Source organism: Schistocerca nitens, chromosome 1, assembly GCF_023898315.1.
Source record: "Schistocerca nitens isolate TAMUIC-IGC-003100 chromosome 1, iqSchNite1.1, whole genome shotgun sequence".
Classification (NCBI taxonomy): Eukaryota; Metazoa; Arthropoda; class Insecta; order Orthoptera; family Acrididae; genus Schistocerca; species Schistocerca nitens.
The window spans coordinates 288,100,727-288,122,422 of NC_064614.1; the positions used below are offsets into that span (position 1 = coordinate 288,100,727).

Below are 21,696 nucleotides of genomic sequence, written 5' to 3' on the forward strand. Positions count from 1 at the left end.
TTTTTTTTCTGTTATTTCCAACGGACTCTCAGACTGATATGATCCTAAACGTCTTCAAGTGTTTTCTTTCGGTTTCTTCTTTTTATGTTTAATCCTGTGTCTGAACATGTGACACGTACTTCAGAAGCGAAATATCTATTCAAATTACGATCACCATCACCACTACCATCAACATTATCATCATTATCAGCTTCCCCTTCGCGTCCTTCGACTGCAGTCTGGGTTCTGAAAGCTGTAGTAGATAACCTTTCGCTCCACCCATTTTGTACAGGCTATTTTCAGAATTTCGACGATTGTATCACAGTCAACATTATCTAAAGGTTTCTCTGAATCCACAAATGCTATAAAAGTATGTTTGATTTTCTTTAGCCGATTTTCTAAGACAAGTCGTAGGGTCTCTTGTGTAAATACATTTCTCCCGAACCTAAACTGATCTTCGACGAGGTCGATTTCTACCAATCTTTCCATTGTTCTGTAAATACGAGTCGGAATTTTTCACCCATGGTTTATTGAACTAATGGTTCTGTAAAATATAAACCCGTTAACACCTGCCATCTTTGGAAGTGCAATTATTACGCCCTGCGGGGAGTCTGAGGATACTTCGCCTGCAGCATATATCAAGAACATCAAGTGGAATAGTTTTGTCGCGGCTGATTCTAGAGGGCGAGTCCCTTAGCGAGTGGTAGGAGGTGAATCAAGTACCTCCTGCGCCCCACCAGGCACAGCAGTGTGTGATCCAAAGTGGGTCACTGCTAAAACCGTCAGTCTCCATGTCAGGAGCGGCTGACATTTTGGCGGAAGGCAACAGAATACCATCCAGACGGAATTCTTAGAGAATAACATGGATACATTCACTGCTAGAAGTCCTGAAGTTTTAAATGTTAGGTTGATGCATATGTTCTTAGCGTTTTTGTTTTGCGTATTGGTGTTTCGGTTGCTATGGGTTTGTTTATCGAATGCCATTTTTTGTCCGTAGCCCACTGTTGCCTTCTGAGTTCATAGTGTCATTTGGAGGTAGTGAATGGAGTAGTGTACCCTAGAAAATGGAGTGTCAAGTGGAGAATTCTGAACGTTTCTGACGTATTCTTCTGTTTGAATTCAATAAAGGCGTGACAGCAGCGGAGCAGCCAGAAACATTTGCACAGTGTATCGGAATAATGCCAAAGGACAAAGCAGGGCAAAATTGTTTGAATTCAATAAAGGGGTGACAGCAGCGGAGCAGCCAGAAACATTTGCACAGTATATCGGAATAATGCCAAAGGACAAAGCAGGGCAAAAGATGGTTTTCTCGTTTTAAGGAGGATTGTTTTGACTTTAGTGACCCTCCACGTTCAGGAAGACAGGATGAAGATCGTTTATGCGGTTGTCCGGTGAGAAGTAATGCCTGAAATTTGCTATTCTCGGCACACTCTTGACACTGTGGATCTCGGAATATTGAATTCCCCAACGATTTCCCCTAAACCTTTCCCAAACTGTGTCTCATCAATGAATTTCTCACATCTTGCATGTAACCTTTGATGAATGGCTGTCAAAAATATTTTCACGGAATGACTCATAAGATTGATGAGTCTATAATCACATTTTCGCGCATTCTTATCTTTTGGTAAGAGAATGGAAGTTGACAATTTCCATTCGGTGTGTTAATAGCGTAATTTGCACATTTTACTAAAAAGTTTAATCAAGAATATGATAATTTCTTCATCAATGAGTTTAATGAGCTTCACAGAAATTCCATCAGGTCCTGCTGCTGTATTGGCTTTTGAGTTACGTATGGCTTTCTCGATTTTTACTTTCATGATTGGAGGTCCTGTTACATAATCGTTCCTAGAAGTCTCAACATTTAATCTATCTACGTTCTCTTCGCGACATCAAGAACTATTTCATTATCTCTGCTGACTGTCAAGGAGGCGTTTTGTCTTCTACACATCCCAGCAGTTTCTTTTAGCGTTTCATGTAAGTTAAAATCGACACTTCAAGCTTGTAAGTTTTCAATTTCTTCACAGCAGTGTTGCAACTATTAATTTTTTGCTTCTCTAGTCTTTGATCTTATGAGTTTCTAGATATTATTGTTATTAGTGAGATCTGCCTGGTCTCTATGCTTTCGACGTTCATCCATCAATAAAAGAATTTCATCAGTCATCGATTTCTATTTTCAGTCTCTTATTTTACATCCTAGGTTATCTTGAGCAGTGGTTATCATAATATTTTTCATCTCTTCGAATACTTTGGTCAAGTTTTCTTGATCAGTCGGAGGTGTCGTTGTTGTCACTATTTTACTGCTGATATATAGGCCCACTTCAGTTCTCAGTTCAAGACGTTTGAGTTTTTCGCAAACTGTCTTCTTTTGTTGAGTTCTTTTTTGTGATTTTTACGAGTTTTGTTATTAGAAAATCTACGAAAGTTAGATCCTGTATCGTCACGTCAAGCTTGTAAGTTTTCAATTTCTTCACAGCAGCGTTGCAACTATTAATTTTTTGCTTCTCTAGTCTTTGATCTTATGAGTTTCTAGATATTATTGTTATCAGTGAGATAAGCGGATGCTCTTGTGACTAAGTTGCAAAGAACTCGGTTACAAGTGTCAGTGACTTTCGTGGCTTTTACCTGACAGAATTTTAGTAGGCGATCACCTCTTCCGCTTCGTGCTACTAAGTCAAAAGCCTCCCCCCCCCCTCCCCCCTCCGATCTTAAAATCTGTCACGTGCTATTTTGGCATTGAAGTCTCCCATTGTTACATTAGTTTCGTGATGTTTTGTGAGAGTAAGTATTTCTTGGTTTGGTCATTCCACTTCCTGTTTTTTTGTAACAGCGGTTGGTGCGTACACTTCAATAATGTGGAGGTTCATTGGCTTCCATGGAACTTTGACAAGGAACTCTATAGGAATACGGATCAGAATCTGTAACACCCTGCAACTAATTTGCATTATAACTAGCCTGAACTCTGAAACAAAAATGTGCGAGCTCTCCCCACTCGTGACCACAATTTGGCACTGCACGCAACAGAAACAGCATCACATGAAATAACAATTTGGTGTGTTCCTGATATTAGTTAAACAACGGTCGCTTGATCATTGGAGAAATTACAGGAAATAGGGTTCATAAATGAAAGTCGATTTACAATAACAAAACTTTTATTGAAATTTCAAAACCAACAGGGAATGTCCCTGCAATATTACTGTTAAAAACACAAAAAATTTATCATGAAAAACGGAAGCTAATTATGTGGGACTGGAAGAAGAGTTTCTCATCCACACAGCTCTCATTCTCAAACAAGAGAAATAACCCAATGAACTCCGCATCGAAGATACACAAAGAAACAGTTGAATGCCAGATGCTCAGAATACACACTCTCGTGTACTTGTCCCATATTGGTAGGACTATGGACGACGGGAAACCCGTGGCCTGGTCAGATGAGTCCAGATTTCAGTTGGTAAGAGCTGATGTTAGGGTTCGAGTGTGACGCAGACCCCACGAAGCCGTGGACCCTAGTTGCCAACAAGGCAATGTGCAAGCTGGTTGTGACTCCATGATGGTGTTGGTTGTGTTTACATGGAATGGGCTGGATCCTCTGGTGCAACTGAACCATCATGTTATTATACACTACTGGCCATTAAAATTGCTACACCACGAAGATGACGTGCTACAGACGCGAAATTTAACCGACAGGAAGAAGATGCTGTGATATGCAAATGATTAGCTTTTCACAGCATTCACACAAGGTTGGCGCCGGTGACGACACCTAAAACGTACTGACATGAGGAAAGTTTCCAACCGATTTCTCATACACAAACAGCAGTTGACCAACGTTGCCTGGTGAAACGTTGTTGTGATGCGTCGTGTAAGGAGGAGAAATGCATACCATCACGTTTCCGACCTTGATAAAGGTCGGATTGTAGCCTATCGCGATTGCGGTTTATCGTATCGCGACATTGCTGCTCGCGTTGGTCGAGATCAAATGCCTGTTAGCAGAGTGTGGAATCGGTGGGTTCAGGAGGGTAATGCAGAACGCCGCGCTGCATCTCAACGGCTTCGTATCACTAACAGTCGAGATGACAGGCATCTTATCCGCATGGCTGTAACGGATCGTGCAGCCACGTCTCGATCCCTGAGTCAATAGATGGGGACGTTTGCAAGACAACGACCATCTGCACGAACAGTTCGACGACGTTTGCAGCAGCATGGACTATCAGCTCGGAGACCATGGCTGCGGTTACCTTTGACGCTGCATCACAGACAAGAGCGCCTGCGATGGTGTACTCAACGACGAACCTGAGTGCATGAATGGCGAAAACGTAATTTTTCCGGATGAATCCAGCTTCTGTTCACAGCAGCATGATGGTCGCATCCGTGTTTGGCGACATCGCGGTGAACGCACATTGGAAGCGTGTATTCGTCATCGCCATACTGGCGTATCACCCGAAGTGATGGTATAGGGTGCCATTGGTTACACGTCTCGGTCACCTCTTGTTCGCATTGACGGCACTTTGAACAGTGGACGTTACATTTCAGATGTTTTACGACCCGTGGCTCTACCCTTCATTCGATCCCTGCGAAACCCTACATTGCAGCAGGATAATGCACGACCGCATGTTACAGGTTCTGTATGGGCCTTTCTGGATACAGAAAAAGTTGGACAGCTGCCCTGGCCAGTACATTCTCCAGATCTCTCACCAATTGATAACGTCTGGTCAATGGTGGCCGAGCAACTGGCTCGTCACAATACGCCAGTCACTACTCTTGATGAACTGTGGTATCGTGTTGAAGCTGCATGGGCAGCTGTACCTGTACACGCCATCCAAGCTCTGTTTCATCAATGTCCAGGGGTATCAAGGTCGTTATTACGGCCAGAGGTGGTGTTCTGGGTACTGATTTTTCAGGATCGAAGCACCCAAGTCCGCAGCTCGTGGTCGTGCGGTAGCGTTCTCGCTTCCCACGCCCAGGTTCCCGGGTTCGATTCCCGGCGGGGTCAGGGATTTTCACTGCCTCGTGATGACTGGGTGTTGTGTGCTGTCCTTAGATTAGTTAGGTTTAAATAGTTCTAAGTTCTAGGGGACTGATGACCATAGATGTTAAGTCCCATAGTGCTCAGAGCCATTTGAACCATTTTTTGATGCACCCAAATTGCGTGAAAATGTAATCACATGTCAGTTCTAGTATAATATATCCGTTTATCAACTGCATTTCTTCTTGGTGTAGCAATTTTAATGGCCAGTAGTGTAGTTTTGTTCAGCTACTAGGAGACCAATTCCAGCCATTCATGGACTTCATGTTCCCTAACTACGATGGAATTCCTGTGGATGACAATGCGCTACGTCAACGCATCACAATTATTCGCGTTTGGTTTTGAAGGACATTCCGGACAGTTCGTACTAATTATTTTGGCACACGTATCGTCCGACATGAATCCTATCGAAATTCATGTGACATAATCGAGAGGTTAGTTCGTGCACGAAATCCTGCATCGGTAACACTTGGTCAGTCATGGACGACTATAGTGGTAGAATGGCTCAGTATTTTTGCATGGGACTTCCGATGACTTGTTGAGTGCCTGCACTATGCGGGGCAAAGGGAGGTCCGACACGGTATTAGGAAAATGGAAATGAGCGTTTGGCGTCATTGGCGGGGAGGCCCCTTGCGAGGCAGGTCCGGCCGCCTTGGTGCAGGTCTTATTACGCTCGACACCACACTGGGCGACCTGCGCGCCGGATGGGGATGAAATGATGAAGACAGCACAACATACAGTCCCTGAACGGAGAAAATCCCCGACCCAGCCGGGAATCGAACTCGGGCCCGTAGGACGGCAATCCGTCACGCTGACTACTCAGCTATCGGGGCGGACGGTATTAGGAGGTATGCCATGAGTTTTACCACCTCACTGCAGAGAAAGGGGTAAAGGGTAATGAAGTCTTCATCAATAACACTGGCTATGCTGATGCTACAGTATTGACTGCTGATAATTTAGATGACAACAGCATAGAAGAAAATTACAACTGCAATATAGGTCTGAATATGAACACCAAAAAGACGTATTTTATGATTGTCACACGACAGCCCAGTTGCTTTACAAATGCAAATCTATGACTGAATGGCTCCTTAATACAAAGAGTACTTTGAAAAATGGTTTTGTGATGACTGGAGATCAGGCATGGAGATAAAGTATTGCACAGAGAACGTCCATAATGCATTAAACGTTCCTTTCGTCCGACCTCGGAGCTTCCGTGGTGGTCCACGAAGTCGCACTCACGAACCGCGGTCAGAATCCATGGACTCTTAGGCGACGCACGGTGCGTGAAACAAACTACGCAACGTACTGCTCCGTGGATTTTATTAGAAACGTTAATCAGCTGGCCTGGATTAATTCTCTGCTCTGCTACAATACCAGTCATTGTAACTAAGGGTCACCAGCCTCGCTCTGACCCGTGACACAGGGTTCAACTTCTTACAACTCTGACGTCAATATTAAAGACCCTATATAGGGGTTCGAGAAAAATATGGAAACACCGCAAGAAATGCATGCTTGCATATACATGCTGGTCTAGCCAAGGTTGCAGAGTACAGTGTTGTATTTGCTCAAGCACGGCAGCTGTACAGTGTCCTCAATACGTTGCAAGTATCAGTCGTGGCAAAACAGTGTTCTGTGTGATTGCACCATGTCGAAGCTAAGTGAATTCAAAAGTGAGCAAATTGTTGGCGCTCATGTGGTGAGTGGTTGAATAACCAAGATAGCTGAAGTGTTCTGTGTTTCAATAGGAACAATATCTAAAATTAATTCTACATAAATAGAAAGTGGAAAACATCAGCTGCTGAGTCACGAGCGAAAGCGTGTTTGTTAAGTGATCGTGACAGACGGTCCTTGAAAACGATTGTGACGAAAAGTAAGAGGACGACAGCTGTGAAAGTCACTGCAGAATCTGTGTCCCACTCGCGAACCTTTTTAGAAACAAAACAACCCAACGGGAGATCTACAAGCAGAGAACTGCAGGGCGAGATGGAATCTCAAACCACTCATAATGATGCAAATGGCCGTAACAGTAAAACGTGATTCCGATGATGGGCCCCATCGTGTTACTGCCAAGGATTATGTAATCACGTTGGCTGAGCAGGTCCATCCCATGGTACAATTTTTGTTACTCAATGGCGATGCTGTGTTTCAATATGAGAGGAGCTGTGTCCACACTACTCGCATCGTCCAGGACTGGTTTTTTTAGCACCAGAATGAATTGCCCCATCTGTCCTGGCCATTACAGTCAGAATATCTCTATGTTAATGAGCCTTTGTAGTCTGTTTTGGAGAGAAGGGTGCGTCATCAGTAACCACTTCTGTTATCGTTACCTGAACTTGGCACTATATTGCAGGAAAAATGTTTAAGAGTCCTTTGAGGATCATTCAGGACCTGTATTTATCCGTTCCGAGACGAATGGAAGATGTTTTTAATGCTAACGGTTTTCCTACATCATACTAGACATGGTAGTGTGTTGTGTTTTTGGTATTTTCATATATTTGTGGCCATCCCCTTCAGCTACTGTAATCGACTTACACTTTTGTCTCTTTTTCTGAGTACATGTAAGTGTGTATTCAGAAACACTTTTATGTCTGAATGTTAGACCCAAGATATGTTTCGTAACTCACTTTGGCGGAGCTACGAACAACAAGAATAAGTGGCTCAGTCTGATAACGTAAAACTGTTCTTTGAAGCAATTGGCATTGAGAGCGTTTGCGGCTCCATGCAAAGCCAATGTCGATCAATATGGCTGTAGGTCTGAAGATGATCATGTAACGAACGAAACCGTTCACCTTTTAATAAACGTACATTGCAATCTAGACTGTTATACTTAATTTCAAAGATTATACATTATTTTGATCTCTGTCATCTCCAATAACGTTTTCAAAAATATTTAACACTTTTCTATCCAGAAATCTTAAACAGATCCAAAACAATAACGTCGATCATTGTATGATAAACAGCCCCATGCTGACACTTGCCATCTAACTTGTAAGACATGAAAAGAAAGGCAAAAGCGTTCTACTGATTGCAGTTCTTAAAATGCGAATAGTGTATGCAATAGTTTGTGTAGTGTTCTTGCTAAAGGCAGAGAATGCGTACGCATACATGCTGTAGTTAAACACAATTTGTAAGGTGCACACAGTGCCACGAAAGCAACAGAATCCTTAAACATGAATTTATCATTGGTACGGGAATATGAAAAAACTTACAGAAATTTCAATTTAGCCGATAATTATTTTGTCTCAAAACATAGCCACTGTTACGGGAGAGAATACTACTGTCCGTACGTATACTGGGCCACAACAAAGGACAAACATGAACGACAAAATTTCTATATGCATTGGAAAACGCTACAAACATTTAACTAAACGACAATGTGATGAATTCAACAATTTTATTATTTGGACAGATTGACGAAAGTCCGATTCTGTACCATGTGCCTCGAAAATAACGACGTCACTGAACAACGAACGATACGTTTGAACTGAAGCAAATGCATGTTAAAATCTGGAAATTCTGCGAAAAATATTACTGCTAGCTAGCTGGAATCTTGCCTTACATTTTTAACTCGTTGCAAGAAAATGACCATCGGAAAGCAACTTGAAAGTAATTTAATACGGACATCAGTTATCCATGGCAGAGCAGCAGCAGATGAACAACCAGAAACCCCGACAGGAAGTTATTTGACCAGACTCCAGTAGACTGTTTTGTAATTCAAACGGGAATTCACGCAGAGAGCACGACGACACATTTACTTGTCTTTGACTACCACTTCGCTCATGAACGAACAGTGTAATACTTTTAAGTAATTTAAAAAAAAACTGTTTGCATTGTGCTCAGGTACGATATGATTATATGTAGGGAAAGAGCATCTCAAGAAGTTTTTTTGTGCCATGGCCGAAAATGTTACGTGCGTGAACCGTTAGTCACGACACAAATCCAGTCTATAGTCCAGTTCGGCCCATACTTACCCAAAAGTGTCCGCGCAGAAGCTAGTGCCGCTGCCCTCATACGTCCTCGTAAGTCAGCGATGTTGCGGGGCGATGGATGTGTGAAAACAGTGCTTTTGATGTAGTCCCACAGGTAAATATCACACGGTACCAGGTCTGGAGAACGTGTGTGCCATATCAGCAACTGGAGATTACCATATGATTCACAAACGATCCATTGTTGCAGCAGCTCAGTGTCCAAGAGTCAGGAACATCGTTCTGGAAGCACAGTGAAAAATAAAAATCATCACTGTCCTCTTGCAGCTGCGGCATAAACTATGGAAATCGCAGCCGTGTTGGTTGAGATTACTGCAACAATACAAAGATCTTGAGTTTCTTTTTCCATAAGTATAATCATATAGTGCCTTACCTCAATACAAACATTTTTTTTGCAATTACTTGAAAGAGTTTAGATAATTTTGAATAACCCTGTAAATCACTTGAGACATCCCTTCTCAGCTGGTTAACGACTAAGATACCTTTAGTAATCGATCACTTGGTGCAGAACATCTTTGTAGTATGCTTACTGACCTGAATACACGAAAGAAAAAATAGCTTCGAAAGTTGACAGCGATACAAACAACTTTCACTATCCAATTACTTTCAGGAAAGACTCCGAGACTGCCTAGCAGACTGGAATATGTTCACCGCTAACAGTTCAGTTTATCACCTCCAGATGGTCACTACAGTTCTCGCCGGTAATCAGCACAGCAATACAAGACGAATGCAGTTCATAATCAGTGGGGAAAGAATCACACAAAAACGTTACTCAAACTAGCACGACACAAATTAAATTTATTGGTGTCAATTAATCCTAGCGAAGACCGTCACTTTTATCTCCATCTAGCTAATGGCTCAACGCTCTGCCCTGAGCTCTCTCTCTTTTACCAATCGAGTCCACAATCACAAATCCGCAACACTCACTGAAAAAAAAAAAAAAAACAATATAGCGCTATGAGGAACTCCACTGCTGCACCCGGGAACTCAATTCGGGTTCTCTCAGTCTTCCGTACTGCACTTAAATAAGTTGTTTGATCACGAAGGATCACCTACTCGCAGCTTCTGATGTACACAATGCACCTCCACCGCTGTGAACACACAACGTCTCCATCCCACGAGGTTTGCCGGTCGTCTCCTCGCTTCCGTGAGGTCCTTACGGCTTCAAGGCATTATCTAACCTTCAGGTTTTCCAGATAGTCGGAAGCAGAAGCAGTATGCAGGCCTTCATTGACCATTTCCTGCTCCCAGTTACAGGTCTTTTGTGAAGTGCTGCTCTCTGGCACCTCCTCTAGAAACTACTCTGCAAGTAGTGGGGGACTGATGACCTCAGCAGTTGAGTCCCATAGTGCTCAGAGCCATTTTTGCAAGTAGTGTCGGAGACGCCGACAGCGCTGGGTAATTTCACGCCTTCAAAATCCGCCTAGCAGGCTCCGACCACTACCCATTTAGAGGATTAGGGAAAATACCCCTTCTTCCTGCTGTTGAGGCGACTATAAAAGCGAGCAGGACTAGGACACATGGGCGACAGGAAATGTTACATGCTTTCATAAAAATCAGAAAAGTTTTCACAAGTAGAGACTTCGACCTAAACCTTACAGCTCGATTTATAAGATGCTACAAATGGTCTTTGCTTTTGTACGGTGATGAAGGATGCACACTAAATATGACAAAAGGAAAGCACATCGAATCCTCTCAAATGAGGATTTACCGCAGAATACTTAAAATACTGTAGACAGCAAGAATAACTGACATCGAAGTATTGTGACAAAGAGCGAAAATACTGACAATGTTAAAAGAAGAAAATTTGCATACCTAGGACTTATCATGCGGATCACCAAACATATAATTCTGAAGTTTACAGGAGAAGGGAAGAGCGAGGGTGAAAGAAGAAAAGGGCGATTTGTAAATCACCTTGATGTAGTCCGAACTGTTTTGAGTTGATGAATATTTCGTGCATATCTATGATGAGTATTTAGTTTGGGAATACCTCCTTCGAACTTTTCTTTTGTTTCCTTTATTCCCTTCAACTGCTCTTCCAAGTCCTTTCCTGTCTCTGACAGAATTACAATGTCATCGGCGAACCTCAAAGTTTTTATTTCTTCTCCATCGATTTTAATACTTACTCCGAATTTTTCTTGTTTCCTTTACTGCTTGCTCAATATACAGATTGAATAACGTCTGGGAGAGGCTACAACCCTGTCTTACTCCCTTCCCAACCACTGCTTCCCTTTCGTGCCACTCGACTCTTATTAACTGCCACCTGGTTTCTGTACAAATTGTAAATAGCCTTTCGCTCCCTGTATTTTACCCCTGCCACCTTTAGAATTTGAAAGAGAGTATTCCAATCAACATTGTCAAAAGCTTTCTCTAAGTCTACAAATGCTAGAAACGTAGGTTTGCCTTTCCTTAATCTTTCTTCTGAGATAAGTTGTAAGGTCAGTATTGCCTCAAGTGCTACAACATTTCTACGGAATCCAAACTCATCTTCCCCGAGGTCGGCTTCTATCAGTTTTTCCATTCGCCTGTAAAGAGTTCGTGTTAGCATTTTGCATATGTGACTTATTAAACTGATAGTTCGCTAATTTTCACATCTGTCAACAACAGCTTTCTTTGGGATTGGAATTATTATGTTCTTCTTGAAGTCTGAGGGTATTTCGCCTGTCTTATACATCTTGCTCACCAGATGGTAGAGTTTTGTCGGGACTGGCTCTTCCAAGGCCGTCAGTAGCTCTAATAGAATATTGTCTACTCCCGGGGCCTTGTTTCGACTCAGGTCTTTCAGTGCTCTGTCAAACTCTTCACGCAGTATCGTATCTCCCATTTCATCTTCATTACATCCTCCGCCATTTCCATAATATTGTCCTCAAGTACATCGCCCTTGTATAGATCCTCTATATACTCCTTCCACCTTTCTGCTTTCTCTTCTTTGCTTAGAACTGGGTTTCCATCAAAGCTCTTGATATTCATGCAAGTCCCTTTAATTTTCCTGTAGGCAGTATCTATCTTGCCCCTAGTGAGATAAGCCTCTACATCCTTACGTTTGTCCTCTAGCCATCCCTGCTTAGCCATTTTGCACTTCCTGTCGATATCATTTTTGAGACGTTTGTATTCCTTTTTGCCTGCTTCATTTACTGCATTTTTATATTTTCTCCTTTCATCAATTAAATTCAATATTTCTTCTGTTACCCAAGGATTTCTACTAGCCCTTGTCTTTTTACCTACATGATCCTCTGCTGCCTTCACTACTTCATCCCTTAGAGCTACCCACTCTTCTTCTACTGTATTTCTTTCCCGCATTCCTGTCAATTGTTCCCTTATGCTCTCCGTGAAACGCTGTACAACCTCTGGTTTAGTCAGTTTAACCAGGACCCATCTCCTTAAATTCCCATCTTTTTGCAGTTTCTTCAGTTTTAATCTACAGTTCATATCGAATAGATTGTGGTCAGAGTCCACATCTGCCCCTGGAAATGTCTTACAATTTAAAACCTGGTTCCTAAATCTCTGTCTTATCATTATATAATCTATCTGATACCTTTTAGTATCTCCTGGGTTCTTCCATGTATACAACCTTATTTTCATGATTCTTGAACGAAGTGTTAGCTATGATTAAGTTATGCTCTGTGCAAAATTCTACCAGGCGTCTTCCTCTTTCATTTCTTCCCCCCAATCCATATTCACCTACTATGTTTCCTTCTCTCCCTTTTCCTACTGACGAATTCCAGTCACCCATGACTATTAAATTTTCGTCTCCCTTCACTACCTGAATAATTTCTTTTATCTTATCATACATTTCATCAATTTCTTCATCATCTGCAGAGCTAGTTGGCATATAAACTTGTACTACTGTAGTAGGCGTGGGCTTCGTGTCTATCTTGGCCACAATAATGCGTTCACTATGCTGTTTGTAGTAGCTTACCCGCACTCCTATTTTTTATTCATTATTAAACCTACTCCTGCATTACCCCTATTTGATTTTGTATTTATAACCCTGTAATCACCTGACCAAAAGACTTGTTCCTCCTGCCACCGAACTTCACTAATTCCCACTATATCTAGCTTTAACCTATCCATTTCCCTTTTTAAATTTTCTAACCTACCTGCCCGATTAAGGGATCTGACATTCCACGCTCCGATCCGTAGAACGCCAGTTTTCTTTCTCCTCATCCGAATGGGGGACTATTTTACCTCCGGAATATTTTACCCAAGAGGACGCCATCATCAGTTAACCATACAGTAAAGCTGCATGCCCTCGGGAAAAATTACGGGTGTAGTTTCCCCTTGCTTTCAGCCGTTCGCAGTACCAGCACAGCAAGGCCGTTTTGGTTAGTGTTACAAGGCCTGATCAGTCACTCATCCAGACTGTCGCCCCTGCAATTACTGAAACGTTGCTGCCCCTCTTCAGGAACCATAAGTTTGCCTGGCCTCTCAACTATACACCTCCGTTGTGGTTGTACCTACGGTACGGCCATCTGTATCGCTGAGGCACGCAAGCCTCCCCACCAACGGCAAGGTCCATGGTTCATGGGGATGCTGTTAATCGATACACTTGTATTTTATTCAACAGTCATAAGTGTATATGTAAGACCACAACATTCTAAGAATAACAATCACCCAAAGCCTTCTTCAGGAATTTCAGAATGAAGTAGGGAGTTCATACGTATTGAGAAAATCGTTGAAAGTGAGTTTCATTGTTAAGAGCCTTAAAATAAACGCCAGAATGTGGAAATAAGAAAGCAAATACAGTGCGAATTTCAGGTGGTCTATTGTGCTATGGGATGCAGAGGGTTGCATTCTCGTTGATTTCCTTGAGTCCAGTCAAATCGCTGCGTCCAGTCGTTCCTGAAACTCCGTTCTACACTGCACGGGAAGCACGCTGGATGGATCATCCTGTGGCAAGATAACCAGCGGAGAAACACGCTTCGTATCATTGTTGAAAATATTAGGACTTTTGGGTGGGAAAATCTTCCGTTATCTTCCTGCAGTCCCGACTTGTCTCCCTCTGACTACCATCGTTTCGTTATATGAAAGAGCAGCTGCGAGGCCGACGCTGACACGCCGAAGCCAATGTCTGCGGGCAACCGGGAAAGACTTTTATCTGAAGTGAATTTTCGGACTTATGAAACATGGAGACAGATACGTGCAAAGGAATGGAGACCATAATGAAAGCTCTCAGGAAAGGCTGATGATTAAGATGATCAGTTTGATTTGTCCAAAAAATAAAAAAGTCATATTCACAGCAACGGATTGGTCATTACTTTTAATATGACGCCACATGCTTGGTCATTTCTTGAGGAACGTGGACAGTGTAGTGAACATTCTTGATAAGATTATATCCATGATCGCCGATTTTCGCTGCGGGGTGTTATCAATTACGAACCGTATCAATCTTCATCGTAGAACATGCCGTACGCATCCTCTAAGCGGACTCTCGGCGAGGTGACTGATGGGAGATGCTGAATTGTTAAAAATCAGGTAATATCGACCGGTATTTACTTGTATTCGCTGATATTTCTACATCTACCAAAGCAGGGATGATACGATCACTGAAACGTTATATGCGTCTAAGTTTCAAATTTTCTTACTGACTGGTACGCTGGACACAGTGTTGTCTGCCGGCTGGAGTTGGCAGCCATCCGAAGTCAGTAGATACTGGCCAAGGTCATACGACTGTTTGAAGTGAGCTGTACACGAGTGAAACAAAATCATCTCCATAACACGTCCGAGGCCCGCCTCCGCAGCTGAGAGCTCAGGGCGTCTGATTCCCTCTCAAAGTACCAGGGTTCAATTCCAGGTACTACCAGGGCTTTTTTTTTGTTTGGTAGAAGACTGAATGAGGTGCACTCAGTTTAATGATGTCAATTGAAGAGATACTTGAATGAGAAGTAGTGGCTCCAAGGATTGGAAAGCTGACTACGGCTGGGAAGCGGTGTACTGACCCCACGCCTCCAACCCTACTAAAATCCCATCCAAATGACGTCACTTTCAGGGTATCAGGAAGTGAAACGGCGATCAGGCAGCATCGCGTGGTTGTCTGAGCCTGACCGTGGAGATAGTGTGTGTGTGTGTGTGTGTGTGTGTGTGTGTGTGTGTGTGTGAGTGAGAGGGGTGGGAGGGAGAGAGAGAGAGAGAGAGACAGAGAGAGAGAGAGAGAGAGAGAATATACCTCTGAGATTATGTTTGTCGAATTATTTCCCGCTGTATTGCACTGATCAGCAAGAACATTGCGATCACCTACATAATACCCGGTATGTCTACCTTTGACACTAATAACAGCGGGATGCGTCATGGAATGGGAACAATGAGGCTTTGGTAGGTCGCTGGAGGGAGCTGACACCACATCGACACACACGTCACATAATTCCCGTAATTTCCGGGAAGGGGGCGATGAGCTCTGACACCATGTTAAAACCCAACCCCTAGCTTGTCACCATCGTATAGTACAGGTGTCAAGGAGCTGTTGTCCTGGAAGACGACGGATTCGCACCCTCCCACCGGAATGAATATGAAAGTATCTGGATTGATCACTCCGTGCAACGCTCTGCCACTGCGGCAAAGTCCAGTACCGATGGTCAAGTACCTATTTCAATCGTAGCTGACAATGTCGTCGTATTAACACTGGTACATGCATGAGTTGTCGGCTGCGGAGGCCCATTGTTAGGAATAATGGGAGCATTGTGTGTTCAGACACACTTGTACTCTGCCCAGGATTAAAGTCTGATGTTAATTCCATCTGAGTTCGCTTTCTGCCTTGTTTTATCAGTTTGCCCAGCCTACGACGTCCGACATCTGTATTGAGGATTGGTCGCCCAGCACCACAACGTTTGGATGTGATTCCACTTTGATATCGCCACGTGTTGAAGACACTCACCACAGGACTCCTCAAACACTCTACAAGTCGTGCAGTTTCCGATATGCTCGTGGCGAGCCTCCGGGCCATCACAATCTGCCCTCGGTCAAACTCACGTAGATTACGTGCATTCACACTCGGACAGCACGCTCACCGATACTACTTGCATCGTGCGTGTGTCTGACTAGCAGTCATTTCTCGCCAGGTTACGCTGCTATCACCTGGACGAGTTCATATCGATAGTAGGTCGGTGGTCGTAATGTTTTAGGTGACTAGCGTATTTCTTCTAGGGGTCAAAATGAAGCAGCGAAGCTGGACAACCACTGGAAGTTTCGGAACAAGTATCAAGTTGGCACTTTGAATCGTTTCGTGGTGAATGAACCGATATCGCACATGATGGTGAACTGCAGGGGTCTGCGCTTGATTCGTTACTTACTACGTTATTTTAAGTTATCAAAAATGCACCTAGCAACGTATGCTCTGCTAGAGTGTAGAGTAATGTCACTGAACATTGTGCTGTGTTTACGGGTAAGTATTAATTCTTTGATTGACTCCCCACCTGCATCATGTCATATTTCTTATACTGTCACTGAAATCTGAATTCGTATAGCACTGTGGACTAGGAAACCTCTGTGGGATCATTCAGATTCCTTATTTCGAATGGCTTCCCAGCGGATGATAAATGTTGTATCGTTATCTGGTGTAGGTGACTCCGATAAAAACGCCGCTGAAGTTAACTTCCTCATCCGGTAAATGCATTATCATCAACAGTGTCACACTGCCTGCTCGCGCACTAAACACTGCGGGTGGCTTTGGAATTTATGGTTCAAATGGTTCTGAGCACTATGGGATTTAATTTCTGAGGTCATCAGTCCCCTAGAACTTAGAACTACTTAAACCTAACTAACATAAGGACATCACACACATCCATGCCCTAGGCTTGGAATTTGGCTCCAAGTATCGAGATCAGGAACTCTGCATCAGTACTTTTGTTCTTGCCAGTTCAGTATCGGTGGTGGTCATTTATTGTACCGACGGGACTCGAGGAAACTACCTCCGAATCAAGCGGCACCGCACAAGCGCGTCTCGGTGACCTAATCTACGGAGGTGGGTTCTGTATTATATTGTTTTATTGTTAATAGCAAATAAAGTAAATTGTCTTAGGAAAATGTGTATCATTTCAGATACACCAAATCACGTAAAGGCCAACACACATGTTCGAAAATAGCATTTGTATGACGCTACATGTGATTAAAGCTGAAAATTATATGTTCAGTCGTTTGTCCCAAATATTGTATCATTATCGAGAGCGGTGTGCGGCAAGTACAAGCATTTCTCACACGCGTCGATCGTTTGTTGTCGACAGTGCCACTTAGAACTGTCCGTCGTAAACTGAGGCTGAGCAATGTCATAACTCCGAGAGGTCTCAAGCGATCCTGAGTGGACGTTGTTATCAAACTCGCAGACGCTGGTATCTCTCTCTTTCTCTCTCTCTCTCAATCTCCCCCTCTCCCTCCCCTCCCACACCTCCGCCCACAATTTCTCCCTCCTCTTGCCGAATGGAGTTTTCCTTAGCGTAGTGCTAACGAACTGCAGTCGGAAACTAACAGCTCTTCAGTCACCGCTTTCAAACAGAACACAAGATCTATTTACGAGAGGACGAAATACATCCGTGTCACAGCCACACTCTCACAAGACAGATCAGGGTGTAGATACCTGCAGTGTTTCTCTCACAACACTTAAAGGTGTCTTGTAGCGTAAATGCAAGATGAATCAGGCCACCAAAGTACTATATGAAATAGATAATGTTTATTTTCATTCCTAGATCTAATGTATCTCATTAACATTTCTTAGTCACCAAATCCTTAGGCAGCACACCCGTTAATGGTTTTAGCACATAATGTGTAATACCATACATGGGCAAGACATTGAAAGCAACATGTTATTAGATTTCCTTTGTTGCAGAAGTTTACTGATTTTTAGTGCATTTAATTAGTTATCAAGTATCTTAGTGTTCGAATAAAAATGTATTCACAGATAAAAAGTATTTAAGCAAATGTTATTTTGAGTAGACAACTGCAAGTATGTCGCTTTTTAGGGCTCGGTACCTCATTCGGTAAAAACGGAACCCTTATTGGATCGCTTCGTTGTCTGTCCGTTCGTCTGTGTATCTGAGCGATTGTTAAAAAACCTTTTCCTCAGGAGCGAGCAGACGTATCAAGTTGAAATTGATGTTACATACTAAAGTCTACGGTACGTTGGCGTTGTAAAATATTGAAGCTTCCAAGGTCAGTGCTATCGAAAGATACGGCCATTTATGTCACATTTTGATACACGAAGATACACTCATCAAAACCTATAGGATACTTTATAACACTACTGTCCGCTACTGCTATACCATAACCTTAAAGTTGGAGGCATTTCGTACAGTGAAATTACTTTTATTCAAGCAATTATGGTATAGAGCAACAGAGCAGTGTTACCCTCTGAGAGGAATTTCGTTATGTTGACCGAGTTGTACCTAACGGTTGTGGCTTATCGGAAGTGAAAGTCAAAATTACGTAAATATTTAAACAGTAACAAACAATATTTTACCTATCTACACTGTTCAAAGAATAAGGAAAACGGTCGCCAGCCTAATTAGGCAAGAGAATGATTGACATTCTTGTTCAAGAAAATAGATATGAGTAACTTTAACGGACAAACACAATCTATACTTTATCACCTGAGACTGCAATGAACTCCACTAGCTGATGTTGACGTTATAGGAGAACAAGGCTATTGGCATTAAGGACAACAGAAAATGACATAGACTTTTGCCTTCAAAGCTTTGTCAAACTGAGTGGTTTCAATAATATTAGTATTACAGTGCACTTTAGAATCATAAATTGCACATAGGTTCAATATTACTTTTTCAAACATATACCTGTCTGACATGAAATATGGATATGGTTCACAGCAAAAATAATTATTGTGCATAGATTAAGTCTCTCAATACTAAACACCTTTCTACTTAGAATGAAAATTAAATGGAATTCACTAACAGATTACTTCTCACTGTCTTTTGAATTAAGAAGTTACTATTTTCATAGATAGTGGCCTTTATATTAATCGTTATCTACCATGAGCACAATAGACAATCTGTTGACCCTGTTACACCATTAATATGCATTTTTAATACACAAGAGGAACCCAATATTGTACAGGATTCCACTTGAATAACAAGAGTAATTGAAACTTTCTATAATTAACAACTTTGTGCATTTTAACTGCTTTCAATGGAGAGGGGCCCTTAATCTTGACCACTGTAGAAGAGCGAACTAAACATACTTTCAGTACACTAAAGAAACAAGCATGAACATGTAACTTTCTACAGTATCAGTTCTCAACTTTTACTGCATTGAAACACAAAATTGAGATATTTGTAAGATCCTTTCAAAAAACAATATTAAATTTAGCACACTCTATTGCCATATTAATTTTAATATGCTTTCAGTAAAGGACACTCGACAATCACTTTAGTTCAAACGGAGAGGAACCTGAGAGGTGTTATGATAAGGAAAAAATCAAGGTAGGCACATAAATTCAGTTATAAATTACCTTATATTTGAGAAAACTAACACATCCAATGAGCTGATCTTTCACCATACATTTCTACTATTCCTTTGTTCCTTTTTAGTGATTGCGCAATGTGGTGGCGATTGCATGTTGGTAGGTGGATTTGCAGGTAGAATTGCTGGACTCTGTCATTTCTTGGTGGCGATGATAGATACCAATTTCAGAATAGTTTCAGCTCTTTATCCATCCATCCGAGGCATTAGAAAGCGTCAGGAAAAGCCTCTCTCGGAACCAGCACAATACACAACCTTTACATGAAAAGTTGATAGTTTGGTAGCTCGTCCCCGACTGAGTCCTGGTTCCACGTTTATATCCATGCCAACCACATTTTGCGCGCACTACACAGTTCCGTTCCCGAGGGAAACCACACCACCTTTTACATACAAAATAACTCAGAACCCTAAGTGAAGATCAGCAGTTTACATAACAGCAACCAAACATATTAAATAAAACAGAAGATTTGGACAAATTGGTAGTTCTACACAAAATTATTTAAACAAAATTATTTAATTTTAAAGACAACCAAAGAGATTGTATGACAAAGACAAAACATGTAATTTGCTCATATTGTACATATTACAGAGATTACACTTCCTACACACTAAAAGACATCAACGCTTTTACAAAGAGAGGAGTATACAATTTTGTGTTTTCGATTCAATCAATCACAGTTACATAAGCTCAACGATGTAACATTAAATAAAACAAAAGGCAAAATAAATCAGTAGAGCATTAGAGCTATGGTGATACAACTTCCGGTTGACTTAGAAATGTGAGACTTGGTCATAAGCAAGGTTTCACTCTACAGCAAAAGAGAAAAATCCGAAAACTGTTAATCTGTAATTGTATCACACAAATTTTTTTTTCCATTGTTATCCTACTGTCTGTCCTTCTCTTAAGACTCCTTTTTTTCAGCAATGCATTGACATAAAACGTTGAAATTCATGTCTCATGCTAGTGTCCATGGTCCCTTGACAGTGAATGAAAAAAAAAGCTTCTAAGTGAATGCAGTCAAAAGATACGGCCTTTTACGTCACATATTTAGATGCTTGTAAACTCACTCATCAAAACATATTTGGTACTTCCCGCTTACCTAGAATCATGAAATCTGGCAAGCAGCAAGATTCCACAGTAGAAATAAAGGGTAAAATCCTTATACTGTCCGTCCGACTGTTGAGACATCTTTCCCTCAGGAACGGGTTGAAATTTATGTTACTTACTAACGTCTGTGATCCTTCGGAGTTGTAATAAATATAAGCTTCTATGTCAATGTAATCAAAAACATACGGCCATTTATATCACATATTTTGGTATCTTGCCAGTATCGATGTCAACAACAGGCAAAATTCGTCGAGATTCGCGACTCCCGAGATGGATGAACAGTCTATATATATATAATCAACGAGCCGCCCAGTGTGACCGAGCGGTTCTAGGCGATTCAGTCTGGAACCGCGCTACTGCTACGCTCGCAGGTTCGAATCCTGCGTAGGGCATGGATGTGTGTGATGTCCTTAGGTTAAGAAACTTCCTGGCAGATTAAAACTGTGTGCCGGACCGAGACTCGAACTCGGGACCTTTGCCCTTCGCGGGCAAGTGCTCTACCAACTGAGCTATCCAAGCACGACTCACGCTCCGTCCTCACAGCTTTACTTCTGCCAGTACCTCGTCTCCTACCTTCCAAACCTTACAGAAGCTCTTCTGCGAACCTTGCGGAACTAGCACTCCTGAAAGAAAGGATATTGCGGAGACATGACTTAGCCACAGCCTGGGGGATGTTTCCAGAATGAAATTTTCACTCTGCAGCGGAGTGTGCGCTGATATGAAACTTCCTGGCAGATTAAAACTGTGTGCCGGACCGAGACTCGAACTCGGGACCTTTGCCTTTAGCAGGGTGAGGACGGGGCGTGAGTCGTGCTTGGGTAGCTCAGTTGGTAGAGCACTTGCCCGCGAAAGGCAAAGGTCCCGAGTTCGAGTCTCGGTCCGGCACACAGTTTTAATCTGCCAGGAAGTTTCATATCGGCGCACACTCCGCTGCAGAGTGAAAATCTCATTCTGGGTCCTTAGTTTAGTTGGGTTTAACTAGTTCTAAGTTCTAGGGGACTGATGACCTCAGAAGTTAAGTCCCATAGTGCTCAGAGCCATTATAATTAATGTTGCACGGAGCCCTCGGTGCGCGAGTCCTGCTCGGACTTACCCTGATTTTCACTCCTCGTCTGTGTTGGAAGTGCAAAATATTCCGT

General features: G+C 42.3%; 1 long non-coding RNA gene across 3 annotated transcripts in view; it reads right to left on the minus strand.

Annotated features, from left to right (window-relative positions):
- LOC126248231 (uncharacterized) overlaps positions 1–21,696 on the minus strand; it is a 130,219-nt gene that overhangs the window by 66,151 nt on the left and 42,372 nt on the right. For all 3 annotated transcript variants that reach the window (XR_007545433.1, XR_007545434.1, XR_007545435.1), the window contains exon 2: positions 8,974–9,210. This is a non-coding gene — a long non-coding RNA (uncharacterized LOC126248231). The remainder of the gene's footprint in view (positions 1–8,973; positions 9,211–21,696) is intronic.